This window comes from Centruroides vittatus, unplaced genomic scaffold, assembly GCF_030686945.1.
Source record: "Centruroides vittatus isolate TY-2023 unplaced genomic scaffold, ASM3068694v2 contig_1, whole genome shotgun sequence".
Taxonomy (NCBI): Eukaryota; Metazoa; Arthropoda; class Arachnida; order Scorpiones; family Buthidae; genus Centruroides; species Centruroides vittatus.
In genome coordinates this window covers 127,704-142,019 of record NW_027120657.1, presented here as the reverse complement: position 1 = coordinate 142,019, position 14,316 = coordinate 127,704, and positions in this window count along the sequence as shown.

The following is a 14,316-nucleotide window of genomic DNA, read 5'->3' as shown; positions in this document are numbered from 1 at the left end:
ACATACTCGCGACCCTCCCACTCGTTATTCCGAGGGACAGTTTTATCAGTTCGCTTGATATACGACTCATTGGTGTCAGGAAAAACCCGATAATAGGAGCTCCAACGCGTCCTTGTTCTACAAAATATCTTTTCAGATATTTGACTCATTTTAAGGAAGCCATCCCTATATGACAAAAGGAGAACAAATCTCGCGATTTGAATTCGATTAAGTGGTAGATAAATCATAAAGTATTTCCTATCCTCGATTACGTGCTCACATATGTGTAACACAATAAAGATTGTATTAGTTTATACAGAACTTTAATTTACAGCAACACCTAGTAAACCTAACAATATATCAATTTACTATTAGAATTGACGTAGGCAGTTTTAGAAATTAGTTATATTTAAGATATTTTGAATGCTAGTATTATTACCAATTTACAAATATTACAAATATATTTTAGCCTACATATAGTGTATATATATATATTGCATATATACATATATATGTATTGCATATATACATGTATATGTGTGCGTGGGGGGGAAGAGGGTAGTTTGCTGGGAATCCGAAATGATACAAGATAAGAAAAACAATATAACTATACTTCCAGATCCGTTCTCTTTTTTACCATCTTTGTGCTTATTACCCTTTAATTTGGTGATCTTATCATTGGGAAAAACATCTGCACATACATAAAGAAGTAAAAACATTAATTAGAAAAAATTTATAGCATTAGGAATAAAATAAAGAAATATTTAAGTTATTATGTATACGGTGATCATAATTAAAACATAGCTCTTCAAAATCTTTGTAGCAAAAACTATTTTGCAGTTCTTGCTTAAATTTAATAAACAAACAATTCTCAGTATGCGGTTTCGATTTTGCAAAAAACAAAAAAATTATTTAATTTCAAAACTTTTCTGTCAATGGGAAAAAGTCGATGAAAGTACAGACACTATAATCAATAGAGTGTGACAAATCCGACATGGAACCAAACCTTAGTGCTTATATATTCATATTGTAATACATCGACAAAAAGCTAATTACCAAACAGTAAGGATCGATTTCATTTTAAACTGATTACCAAATCAATAAGGATTGATTTCATTTTAAAGTAATTTTAATGTATAATTGCAATACATTATAAACTGCTTAACCATATTTCTGCTTAACCATAATTCTATATTAAAAAATCCTAGCTATAGTTAAATTCTCTTCTGTCACGAATAGATTACAAATTACTAACCTTTTGAATAACGATTACTCTATAATTAAGTTTAATTATGTTATTTACATGTACTTTGAGATTTGGTGAAAATAGTCAAAGGTATTATTTTTGTCAAGGTAATTGATTAACTTAAAAATCTGTGACTGCCACATTTAGATAAATATTGTTTTTAATTATAGAAACGGTAACTAACAAAAGTATAAACATTACGTACAATGCATAACTTACCGTTAAACAATTACTTTAATTCGTTTATACCTAGCAACGTATAATTTATATAATTAAATTATTTATAAATTGTCGTAGATTTTTATATCTAAAATAATATACTGTATATTAAAATATGTTTTAATTTGTAATTATTTAATACATTTTCCAAATATCAACTGAATAACAGAAAATCACAGAATTCAAATATTGTTAACAATACATTGAAATTTCGAAGAAAATTCAATATACAGTCAAACCTGTTTTTATGCGGGGGATAGGGACCGCATTAAAAAAAACGCATTAAAAAAAATCTCACGAAACTTCACGAATGGCTGTAAATAATAGTTTTCGCAACACAATTAAAAAAATAATTTTTTTATGCGGTCAACAGGGACCGCATAAAAAAAGTCTCACATAGAAAATAACTCAAAACCGTACGAAATAGAATTTATTGACAACAGATGTCAGCACTTGACTGCATCGTCTGGTCTATCGTCTGTTTTACATATTTTTGTCCAGGTGGTGTTTTGTTGATTTAAAAAGTAAATTATTTCATTTTTCGCATATTCATGCAATAATATTACTATAATAAGTGCATTTATGCTATAATAAGTTTATTTAGCTATAATAAGTCAACGTGAGACATGACGAATCGCACGAGACTAGTCGCCAACTATACCGCACAAATAAAAAATCGCACAAAAAAAACCGCACAAATTAAAAATTCGCATTAAAAAAATCGCACAAATAAAAATCGCACATAAAAAGAGCGCATAAAAACAGGTTTGACTGTATTGTTTAGCTGTACTGTACACATTATACATTTATTATCTACAATGTTCTTAATTTTAAATTTGCTTTCGAAATTTTTAAAACGTTTATTTTTATGTTTAGCGATTAATTTTCAAGTATATTTTTAAATTACCCGTCTATATAATACATGTAATCGACAAAAATAATACCTTTGACCTTTTTCACCGGATCTCAAAGTACATGTAAATAACATAATTAAACTTAATTATAGAGTATTCGTTATTCAGAAGGTTAATAATTTATAATCCATTCGTGACAAAAGAGAATTTAATTGTAGCTAGGATTTTTTAATATAGAATTCTAAACTTAATAAAGAATATTGACTGTAATTTAAGAACTTTTTAAATAAGATTTCAGTTATTATAATATATTGTACAGAATCATTTTATATCTAAATGTCATATAATTTTTGTACCTTATAAAAATTAACTTTTCTAAAATGTAACTTTTTGATACATCTGAACTAAAAAATTGTATATTTACATCACAAATTTAAAATATTTAAGCTTTTAAAAATCGAATTTAGTTTATATTTTTGATTACACGAAACCACGTTTGTTTAGAATTCGTATAACGCACTTTATTGTCTCATTATAATTAACTATAATTAATAAATACATAACAAATTATAGCTGTATATAAAATGAAACGTATGACATTAGATCAGTTAATGTAATTATAGACATTTTACACAAAATTATTCAAAATTATATGGTTAAGCAGTTTATAATGTAATGCAATTATACATTAAAATTACTTTAAAATGAAATCAGTCCTTATTGATTTGGTAATTAGCTTTTTGTCGATGTATTACAATATGAATATATAAGCACTAAGGTTTGGTTCTATGTCGGATTTGTCACACTCTATTGATTATAGTGTGTGTACTTTCATCGACTTTTTCCGATTGGCAAAAAAGTTTGTAAAAGTAGGAACGGCCGACTACATCCAAGCCAAAATGTACACAGCTCAACAAGAAAACAACGGATACGTGAGCAAGATAAAAGAACTCAAAGAAAAAATGAAAGATTTGTTCTTACGTATGCATCACTTTTGAAAGGATATGAACGAACATCAAGCGAATTGTCCTAAATGTATTACACAGCTAGGAATAATAATTTGTATCGGTTCATACACCTACTCCGTAAAATGTGTGTAATTTTAACATCAATTATTTAGTTGGTTCCGAAAGATAGATACCTGAAGTTGGCATAAGTGGGGCAACATAGAGCCCGAAACGTGTAAACCAAGCGTATCATCTAAATAATAAAAAAATAAATGGATAAAATAATGCCTAGTGGTCGATTAAATACTTTTCATAGTGTTTAAACAAAAAATATACCGACACGGTTTCCGATTGGCACAAAAGTTTTCAAATTAAATAAATTATTATTTTTTTTTGCAAAATCGAAACCGCATACTAAGAATTGTTTGTTTATTAAATTTAAGCAAGAACTGCAAAATAGTTCTTGCTACAAAGATTTTGAAGAGCTATGTTTTAATTATGATCACCGTATACATAATAATTTAAATATTTCTTTATTCTATTTCTAATACTATAAAGTTTTTCTAATTAATGTTTTTACTTCTTTATGTATGTGCAGATGTTTTTCCCAATGATAAGATTACCAAATTAAAGGGTAATAAGCACAAAGATGGTAAAAAAGAGAATGGGTCTGAAAGTATAGTTATATTGTATTTCTTATCTTGTATCATTTCGGATTCCCAGCAAACTATTTTATTGCCTCACTTGTCTTATATGGAATCATCAATATTTTCAATTGTTTTGTTTATTGAAATTATTATTGTTGTTTTAAGAATAATGTTGTAAATTCTTTCATTATGCAATTTAATCAAATAACCTTCACGATATTCTTTAGTTAAACTTTAGTTTGTGAAATCGATATACTCGTGCAACTGTTATTTAGAGATCCTATACAAAAATAATATATTTATTTATTTACTTTAAATTTATTAACTTTATATTTACTGACCTTAATACTATTATATTTTAATTAAATTTAAAAATTATAGTTTCAAAGTAAATGTCGTTAACAGTTATGGAATGCTTCTAGAAAATGGGTCTTGGACAGGAAAAATTGGAGCTGTCTACCATAATGCAAGTATTAAAACAATAACACAATGTTCAAAATAGGCCGATATTAAAAAAACTTTATAACCTAAAGATGGTATTAAAATTTCAAATTCATCAAATCTTCATATTGAATTAAATTATTTGACTGTTTAGAAAACTATATTTACTTATAGTATTTTATTTATTAATTTTTAGCAATCGGATGTATCTGTGCCTCACGTTATGAGTTACCAACATTCAAAACTAATTGACTTCACTATACCTTTTTGGATTGCGGATGTTATATTCTGTTTAAGAAAGGGAAAAAAAAAATCAAAACTGTATGCAATTACATATCCTTTTGAAATAGAGGTAAGTTTTGAAATTCTATTAAATTTATATTTTGAGTTATAAAAATTGTATATATTATTAAAGAATATGCTCATTTCTACTTTAGATAAATGTATACACAATTCCTTTGAATAAAACAAATTTTAAAAAACTGAGTAAAAACTTGCATAACTCTTCCGGCGAAAAACACCGAGATATAATGTATCGTATTAGCAGGAAAGTAAATTTGTCTCTAGCACCATCTGTTGTGAGATTTTGTTAAATAAATAAGTTTTATATTATTATAAAATGACAAATTATTAAATTTTAAGGATGGAGATTAGTTTTGTAAAAATTTGTAAATGGCAATAAGAAATAAAATTATTACTAAGTCCATCTCCATTTAAAATATGACAATTATTTTTATCGATCTCCTCACTCCTTCGATCTTCAACCAGCAAAATTTAATAGCACATATGCTCGCTATATACAATGTACTATGCGAAATTTCATATTATAATTATTACTCCATCCTGAGATATTAAACGAAACACCTACACACACACAGGAAACACATATACAATACGCAAATATATATTCATAATGTACATATCTACAGAATTTCTCCTTTTCTTCCTCTTGCTCTTGTGTTCAGTAGGTTTCAAAATGTTGTAGTTGCGAATAATCGACTAGGTTAAATTTGACACGATATGACACAATATTTTCTTGTGTATCTGATTGTGTAGACCTGTGGATCTCAACCTTTTTTTAATCGCGACCCTTTTTAGTTTTTTAAAAAGGGTCCAGATTGGAAAATCCCGTTTTTGCGACGATGTCCAATACTGTACTTTGATCGTTTAATAATATATAAATATTACCATGGTTTTATTATTTCTGATTGGATGCACATTTGTGTTCCATTATGCGTTACTCAAAATGAAACTTGCTTTTTTACCTTGTCTTTTCGGTTGGCCATTTCTTTGAGATTTTTTTACTGCCGGTCTATTCACAACACGGGTTTTCTGAGTCAATCTTTATATTTATATTTTTCACATATTAATATATTTGTAAAGCATTACTTATAATCTGTTATTTTCATTGTATTTAAGGATATATCAATAACGTTTCTGCCTATTGTTTACTGTTAGAGATAGGCCTTTTATTCGTATTACAACTTTCAGCATGCCCCAAAGTTTTGGTCAGAAATCGCCGCTGGAGTATTGAAAGATTTTCTGAAACATCGATAAACACAATGCTCATTGATTACAAATTACTGTACCAAAAACCTTTTTCAAGCTATATGACAAGAAACAGCAAAAAATCATTCATCTCCAGGATAACGCCCAGTTTTAATGCGGACGTTCAAGTGTCTAATAGTTTGAAACAAACAACTTGGGAGTACTTAATTACCCTCTTACAGTTCAGATGCAGTATTGAAAAACGACACTTGTTTGATTTTGTAAAAAGTCGTTTGACACATTTATCAGGTAATGGAGTAGGCAGAAAGTCGTGCTTCATTGCTTATGTCCTACCGGAACAGTGTGATAATGATAAACAATTTAAATTGTCTAATTAAATTAATGGAAAAAATTACAACAGCCCAAATTGAAACTTTATTGAATATATGTTAACAGATTTTAAATAAAGTAATCTTCCCTTTCAAAATCCGAAAGTTTACGTAAAATATTAGCGATCGTTGCTTTTGTAACTTTTCTTGTTTCATTTTTTTTTTATTTAAGTTAAATAACGGTGTAAATAAACTCTTTATTTATTATTTTTTACAGGTTTGGCTTGCAACGTTTATCGCTTTTTTTATTGGAGTGATCGTTTTCTATTTAATTTTTAATATGAGTGCAAAATATTATTGCGATAGGAAGACTTCTCTATATGACATCGTGATGGCAATATTTTCATCATTTACAAATCAAGGTTTGGTCTTTTTATTTTGTACCATGTAAATCTATTTAACAGGAATAATTTAAAGTAAATATTAAATTAACTGAATATATCTATAGAAATTTAACATAGGACTAATAAATTATCTTACAAAATAATATTGCCATAAAACAGTGAGTTATTTTTGTTAAGATCCACTTATTATGATTTTCGAATTGTATTGGGTTACATTAAATTTAATTTTAGTGAAGATTGTTTTATGAAAATGATAAAAAATAATTTATTTTAAGGTTACGTAATGCAAACCTTCATGTATACGTTTTTCTTTATTGTCATTATTATATTCTGGTATACTTTCTGTATTTGTCTTTTTTACTTTTCAACAACACTTAAAAAACTGGACAAACAGAAATGTTAACGAAAAGAAACTTTAATGAAATTGAATTGAGCGTATTTACAAGATCGCCGTATCTCTGCCTGAAAGTAAATATAAACTCATTGAAAGTATTTTTAAATTTTCTTCCGTATATAATAAAGTAATCGTACAATAAAAAAATTATTTGGTATGTTATATGCTAAACATTCAATTTCAACATAATAGTTCTACTCATAAACAAACTTCCAAGCTTTGTTTTCTACAAACGTCTTCTCTATCAGTTGCTGTCGTTTTAATCTGCCGTTCGCAATTAAACATTTTACAAAAATTTATATTGAAGTTTTGTCTGAGAAGAATTCCACTTTTACTTGAATGATTTCTCTTTGTCTACATCTGTCATGGTTTCTTTCTAGGCATTATTTACAAAATTGACGTCTCAGAAAGAAATGAAAGAGCTTAGCTAATCGCCCATCTAATTAGATAGACCGGTTATTTCATGTTATGTTTATCAATTCCTCTGTATATTTTAGTGTCTCACCTCAACAATCTCGTGAATAACTGGTTCTATTTAGTTTAACTGTTCGAATAGTTGTTTTGTCTGTCTTAATCCTGTTACACTATAATCTCTTTATATTTTGTAATCATGTCTGATAAAGAAAGCATTTGTGTATGTTCCTAACATTGATCGTACAACGATTATCTATCAACATATTAACAACCTAAATGGTGTTCTAAAAGAGTAATGCTCTGCAGGAAGAATTATTTAAAATAATTATTGAAAATTTATAATTTTGCGTCTGCAGGTGTACACATTCACTATCGTAATTCAATGATTTAAAATTATGATTTAGTTGTATTAAGTTTGGTTGATTAGATACATTATTAAACGCATTTCGGACTGACATTTATTTTATGTCCTCTTATTAATAACTATACTTATTAAGAGATGAATTTAAGTATAAACTATTTTTTAAAAATAGTAAATATAAACACTTATCGCATTTTCTTTATCAGCAAATTATACCATTCATCTATCTTCTTCTATCAGTTTATCTGAAGGACACCTGTAATGGAGTATTAACCTTTTAGTATCTTAATAGGTTTAGTAATATGTTACTACTTACCGATTTTTTTTTTTAGATAAATTTTATACGCAGTTTTCGTTTCACGCTTTATACATTGGTCTATTTCATTGTTACTTATACTTTTAAGTTATTTAGTTTATTTAAATTTCTTATCTTATTAAATTTTAATTATATTATTTGTGAATCCACTTGACATTCTCATATGTATAATATACATGTAAAATTTATTTTGTTGTATTTTATTGCATAGATACTTGTAAATATTTTGATTGTAAGTAAAAAACTTGTTAATGCTTTAAACGGATATATATTGAATTAACAGGACTAATGTCAGATAGTCCAAAATGCATTTTCTCTGTAGTCATAAATGCCTGTATAATCGATCATTGTAGTGGATCTAATTTCTGTGCGATTAGTTCTGAGGAATTTAATAATTACTTCTAACAATGTAAAAAAAGAACAAGGACGATCGAGTACAAATAATTTCACTTGATATTTCTAAGTTTCAGAAAACCTTCAATTGTAGCTGCTATTCCTGAGCGGCTATTATTAACCTCTTAACAGTGGAACAGTCGGACGCTGCGCTACCAGTTAGTTGTAGATAAATCGTGGAAAATTTTTTAGAATTTTCCCACGCGTTTTTCTCGTTTCCGTTTAGGAAAAAAATTTTTAAACAGTTACGTCTTGTAAAGAAAAAATCGTTCTTTATTGTCACATAATTTTTTTATATATGAATTTTTTTCGCGGTAATTTTTTGCTAAATTTTTTTTTCAAATTTAATTAAATTCTTTTTGATTTTCCATCCGATACGATTTTTTCAAAACTTTTGAATTTATTTTCAATTTTATAAAATTTTTTAAAGTTTTAGGCATTTAAGTAATGACGATTTTTTCCAACCTGCGAATCAAATTCAAGAAAATGTAACTGACAGTTAACGAATTTCATCCACAACAATAGATGACGTAAAGGTTGTCACGTTTACAACTACGACGCCTGGCTACCTTTCCCCTCCAGACTGAAATGTGGGTGAAGGTCGTCTCGTGTTCTACTTTCTGTAGAAGTGACGTAATCATTGTAAATAAAAGAAAATTTCAGTATATCTTTTATTTAAAATTTTAAAATTTGTTGTTCAAATTTACACCGAAATATTAAAGCGGATTAAAATATTAGCATTTTGTAAATAAACTTAATTTACATATAATAAATTTAAATAAATTAAACTTTAAGAAACAACAAAACAATAAAAAAATGTAAAAATATTTTTATATTCATCTTCACATTTATAACATATGTTATCGTCATTGACCGATATTTGATTTTAAAAACAATTTTCACCATTGGCATGCATCAGAAAAAAAAGCACAACTTCCCTAAAACACACTTCACTGAGAGGGTCCGCTTCACTCTGAAAAAGCCGACAGTTTTATGTCCTACTTTCTCTAACATAGTAAAACAAAGTAAGTTACAGTACAACAATACACATAAACACAAATAAATTAGTAGCCCAATAATACATACTTTCATTTATATCCATGTTATATCCAAAAGCCAGTTCTCGCTAATTGTCGAAAATAAATTATTTTCAACTTTGCTTTCTGTAAAGTAGCATATTCTGAAAAACAAGTTCTATATTAAGAGTAAATTTCCACCTTTTATCCGTTAAAAACAACGCAAAATCTATGAATCCACGTAATAAAAATTTATCGCAGTAAACTTCGAAAACACAAGAAACACAGAAAAACCAAACCGCACACTATAAAAATCTGGCGCCAATTAATTCATATAGTGATGCTCCTTGAAAAATTTTATCACATGACGAAAAGTTTTAGAATAAATGCTAAAAGTTTTAAAAAATTCTTTCGTGAAACCCGATAAATTTAATTAATACACAATAACTAAATCTGTTTAATAAAGATTAATAATTTACCGCTATAATTATGCAAATTAGATATAAAAAAAGATCACTGCGCAAATTCTCCCGCCAACTATACGTCATGGGAAAACTTACGATGTCAAATGGATTGAAGCTTTCCCACTAAACACTGAAAATTTTATATAATTATTTAATTAATCCAGTCAAATTTAAATAATATAAAATGTCTAGATCTGTTTAATAAAGATTAGTAATGTACTATCACTAATATGCAAATTAGATATGACAAAGATCAATGTGGGAAAATTCCCGCCAAGATAAAAATAGCTTTCGGTCACGTGATCACCAAGAAATACGAAAAAATATGCCTAAAATTTAATGTTTGTGTACAAAATAATACATTTTAACTAATATCATCGTTTAAAATTTAATGTTTCTGTAAAAATGAGTAAACTGTAACAAATTTCATCAAAGACAACAGAATAATTTTCAGCTTATAAAAACTCTACAATAAATGATTATTTCTTCGAAAGACGTCGATATGCACGAATAAATAATAAATATGTAATAATGCTTTTATCCATTTTAAGTGGATATTGTAAAAATTAAGCTATTTAATTTGTTTGGCCTTTATAATTTAGTTTCCGAATATTTTACTGTGAAATTCCATTTACTAAACAGAAACAAAGACAAGCTATTAACTATAAACAGGACAATATAATGATTTTTACGTAAATTGAGTGTAAATACAGAAAAAACGAATTATATCAAAGATAAGACGAATAAGCTGACATCCCTCGAACAGAGCTCATATACTCATTGTCATTCTCAGCCTGGTTCCCACTTCGACTGTTTTATCTTGGTAAAAAGTTAATTTTTATAATGAAAGTACATTGTTCTTAGTGAAGAAAGATAAAAGTATCGAAATATAATATTCAGAAATAAAAATATTGATGTATGTCCACATCAGAAATGTATATTTTTTTGCGATATTTGAAATAATATCACTAGAAAAACATTAGATATATGAAATACGGCCATAAACAATTTCTTTCTGTCAAATTACGGATTAAACAGGTTCATTTAAAAAAATTCAATCGCGAGTAACTGACATTAAATAAACAGAGGGTACAGTATGCTTTTTATGTGATAGTATCTGCGTTTACAAATTAACAATTTTTAGTTTTTTTACACATTATTATGCTATAATCTAGGAAACTATGTTTAATACACAAGACATACTACAGAAAAGGTAAGAAAGGAACGTCAGTCATTGAAACTAATCTATTATTGAAAGTTTCATTCATAGAGATAATTAATTTTATCAAGATACATTTTTCCAGAAGAAAATTGTCGACATCTCTCGTAGATATAAGTAAATTTTATTATAATTTAGATAAAAACACATTTTTTTCCCACGCATGGCTTCTGTCCCCTCCCTCTTACTCTTATACTTGGAATATTCCATTTCATAATTCGATGTAATAATAACGTTTAAAATGATTCTAAATAAAATATTGACACTTAAACTAGGTTAATATATATTGTCATTAGTCTCAGATGTATTCATAAAAATGTAATAATCGATACAATAACACTTTCTCACATGCTCCATTGTATTAAACTTTGCATCTGTAATTGAAGGTAATATATAACGAAACAAAATGTTTATATTATCAATAGTTCTAAAAGATATCTTATTTTCACGTAGAAAAACAAAATAAGACAGAAGAAACACACAATCACAGGATATGTCTATCCAGGACATTTTATAATTGATTTCAAATTTCTAATATCGACATACATGAATAGTTTTGTGTGTGTGAATATTATATTTTGATACTTTTATGTTTCTTCACTAAGAACATCTTAAAACGTTAACTTTTTACCAAGATAAAACAGTCGAAGTGGGAACCAGGCTGAGAATGACAATGAGTATATGAGCTCTGTTCGAGGGATGTCAGCTTATTCGTCTTATCTTTGATATAATTCGTTTTTTCTGTATTTACACTCAATTTACGTAAAAATCATTCTATTGTCCTGTTTATAGTTAATAGCTTGTCTTTGTTTCTGTTTAGTAAATGGAATTTCACAGTAAAATATTCGGAAACTAAATTATAAAGGCCAAACAAATTAAATAGCTTAATTTTTACAATATCCACTTAAAATGGATAAAAGCATTATTACATATTTATTATTTATTCGTGCATATCGACGTCTTTCGAAGAAATAATCATTTATTGTAGAGTTTTTATAAGCTGAAAATTATTCTGTTGTCTTTGATGAAATTTGTTACAGTTTACTCATTTTTACAGAAACATTAAATTTTAAACGATGATATTAGTTAAAATGTATTATTTTGTACACAAACATTAAATTTTAGGCATATTTCTTCGTATTTCTTGGTGATCACGTGACCGAAAGCTATTTTTGTCTTGGCGGGAATTATCCCACATTGATCTTTGTCATATCTAATTTGCATATTAGTGATAGTACATTACTAATCTTTATTAAACAGATCTAGACATTTTATATTATTTTAATTTGACTGGATTAATTAAATAATTATATAAAATTTTCAGTGGTTAGTGGGAAAGCTTGAATCCATTTGTCATCGTAAGTTTTCCCATGACCTATAGTTGGCGGGAGAATTTGCGCAGTGATCTTTTTTTATATCTAATTTGCATAATTATAGCGGTAAATTATTAATCTTTATTAAACAGATTTAGTTATTGTGTATTAATTAAATTCATCGGGTTTCACGAAAAGAATTTTTTAAAACTTTTAGCATTTATTCTAATACTTTTCGTCATGTGATAAAATTTTTCAAGGAGCATCACTATATGAATTAATTGGCGCCAGATTTTTATAGTGTGCGGTTTGGTTTTTCTGTGTTTCTTGTGTTTTCGAAGTTTACTGCGATAAATTTTTATTACGTGGATTCATAGATTTTGCGTTGTTTTTAACGGATAAAAGGTGGAAATTTACTCTTAATATAGAACTTGTTTTTCAGAATATGCTACTTTACAGAAAGAAAAGTTGAAAATAATTTATTTTCGACAATTAGCGAGAACTGATCTTTGTTTGGATATAAATGAAGGCATGTATTATAGGTGTACTAATTTATTTGTGCATATAATTATCTAGTTCTAATTTCGAAACATTTATGGTTTTTAGTGTTTATAAGCGTGTTATTTAGACATGTCTACTAATTTAGTGCTAAAACCTAGAACTACGTGAAAGAAGAATACAAAGTTCAATTAGCAAGTAGTCCCTTTATTAGCAAATTAATTTGTTGGTAGATTTTTTTACATTTAAAGTGTAATTAGATGAAACTGAATGGATGTGAACATAGAAAGTAGAATATAGCAAGACTAATAGATAAAACTATTATTACATATTACTCGATCAGAAAATGTTCGAAAAATTTATACTTGAAGAATTTTGTTTTGATAATTATGGCCTAGTGTTTATATCGAAAATTTTTTTCAGTTATATTTGTAATCACAGTTTCAAATTATGTAAAATTCAGCTTGATATAATGATATATCATTCGAATAGTAATGGCGCTTAAATATTATAGGATTAATTAAAGATTTCGAATTTTGTTTGACAAAACTGAGGAAGGCAAAAGTATCGACAGTTGTATAATGAACTGAACTTAAGTAAATTAGTTGACTTTGTATGTTTCGATGTAATTTTCTTGTAATATTACGATATACAAACTTTTGATTTTGTAAATTGTATTATACTAAAAAATAAAGTTTTTCGTTATTCTCCTACTTAATGATGTATTTGTAATGTTTCTGAAAACTAAATAATACTTATTAAATTGAAATCCAAGCTGTACAAAGTACTATGAATATTAGAGAAGACCGTTTTACTATAAATTACTACGTCTTACTCTAATGTTGATTTTACAAAAAGTAGGTCAGACAAGGACCGTTAGACTAATGACGTAGGCTGTTTCCATTTCCGGGTTGTATCGGTGCTCTCGCAATAGCGTCATTTACAGAAGTCACACCTACTTTTTTCTGACGCGAGCCAATTAGGAATATTGATTTTTTAAACCAATCAGATGACGGCGGGAAATCTAAATTCGATTAATGTCGATAGATGGCCGTCTAAAATTTCATATTTATTTTAATTTTCTCTCTTTTAATGTAATTTCTCGAGAACTAAAAGATATTCCAAAACAAAGTTGGAGAACCCAACTACTCGTGAAAATTCTATGACTTCACGAAAATGGTCCAGGTATTTTATAAGAATTTTTTAACGACTATAGTCGTCCCTCACTACTGCCACTCGATCGCCTTGGATGACTATTCTCGTCCCTCACTGTTAAGAGGTTAAAATATAAACGTCACGAATTTCTTTTACATTTAATATTAACTTTTATATAACGTTTCAAAAATTTATTATTTATTTAATTTTTATGAATGT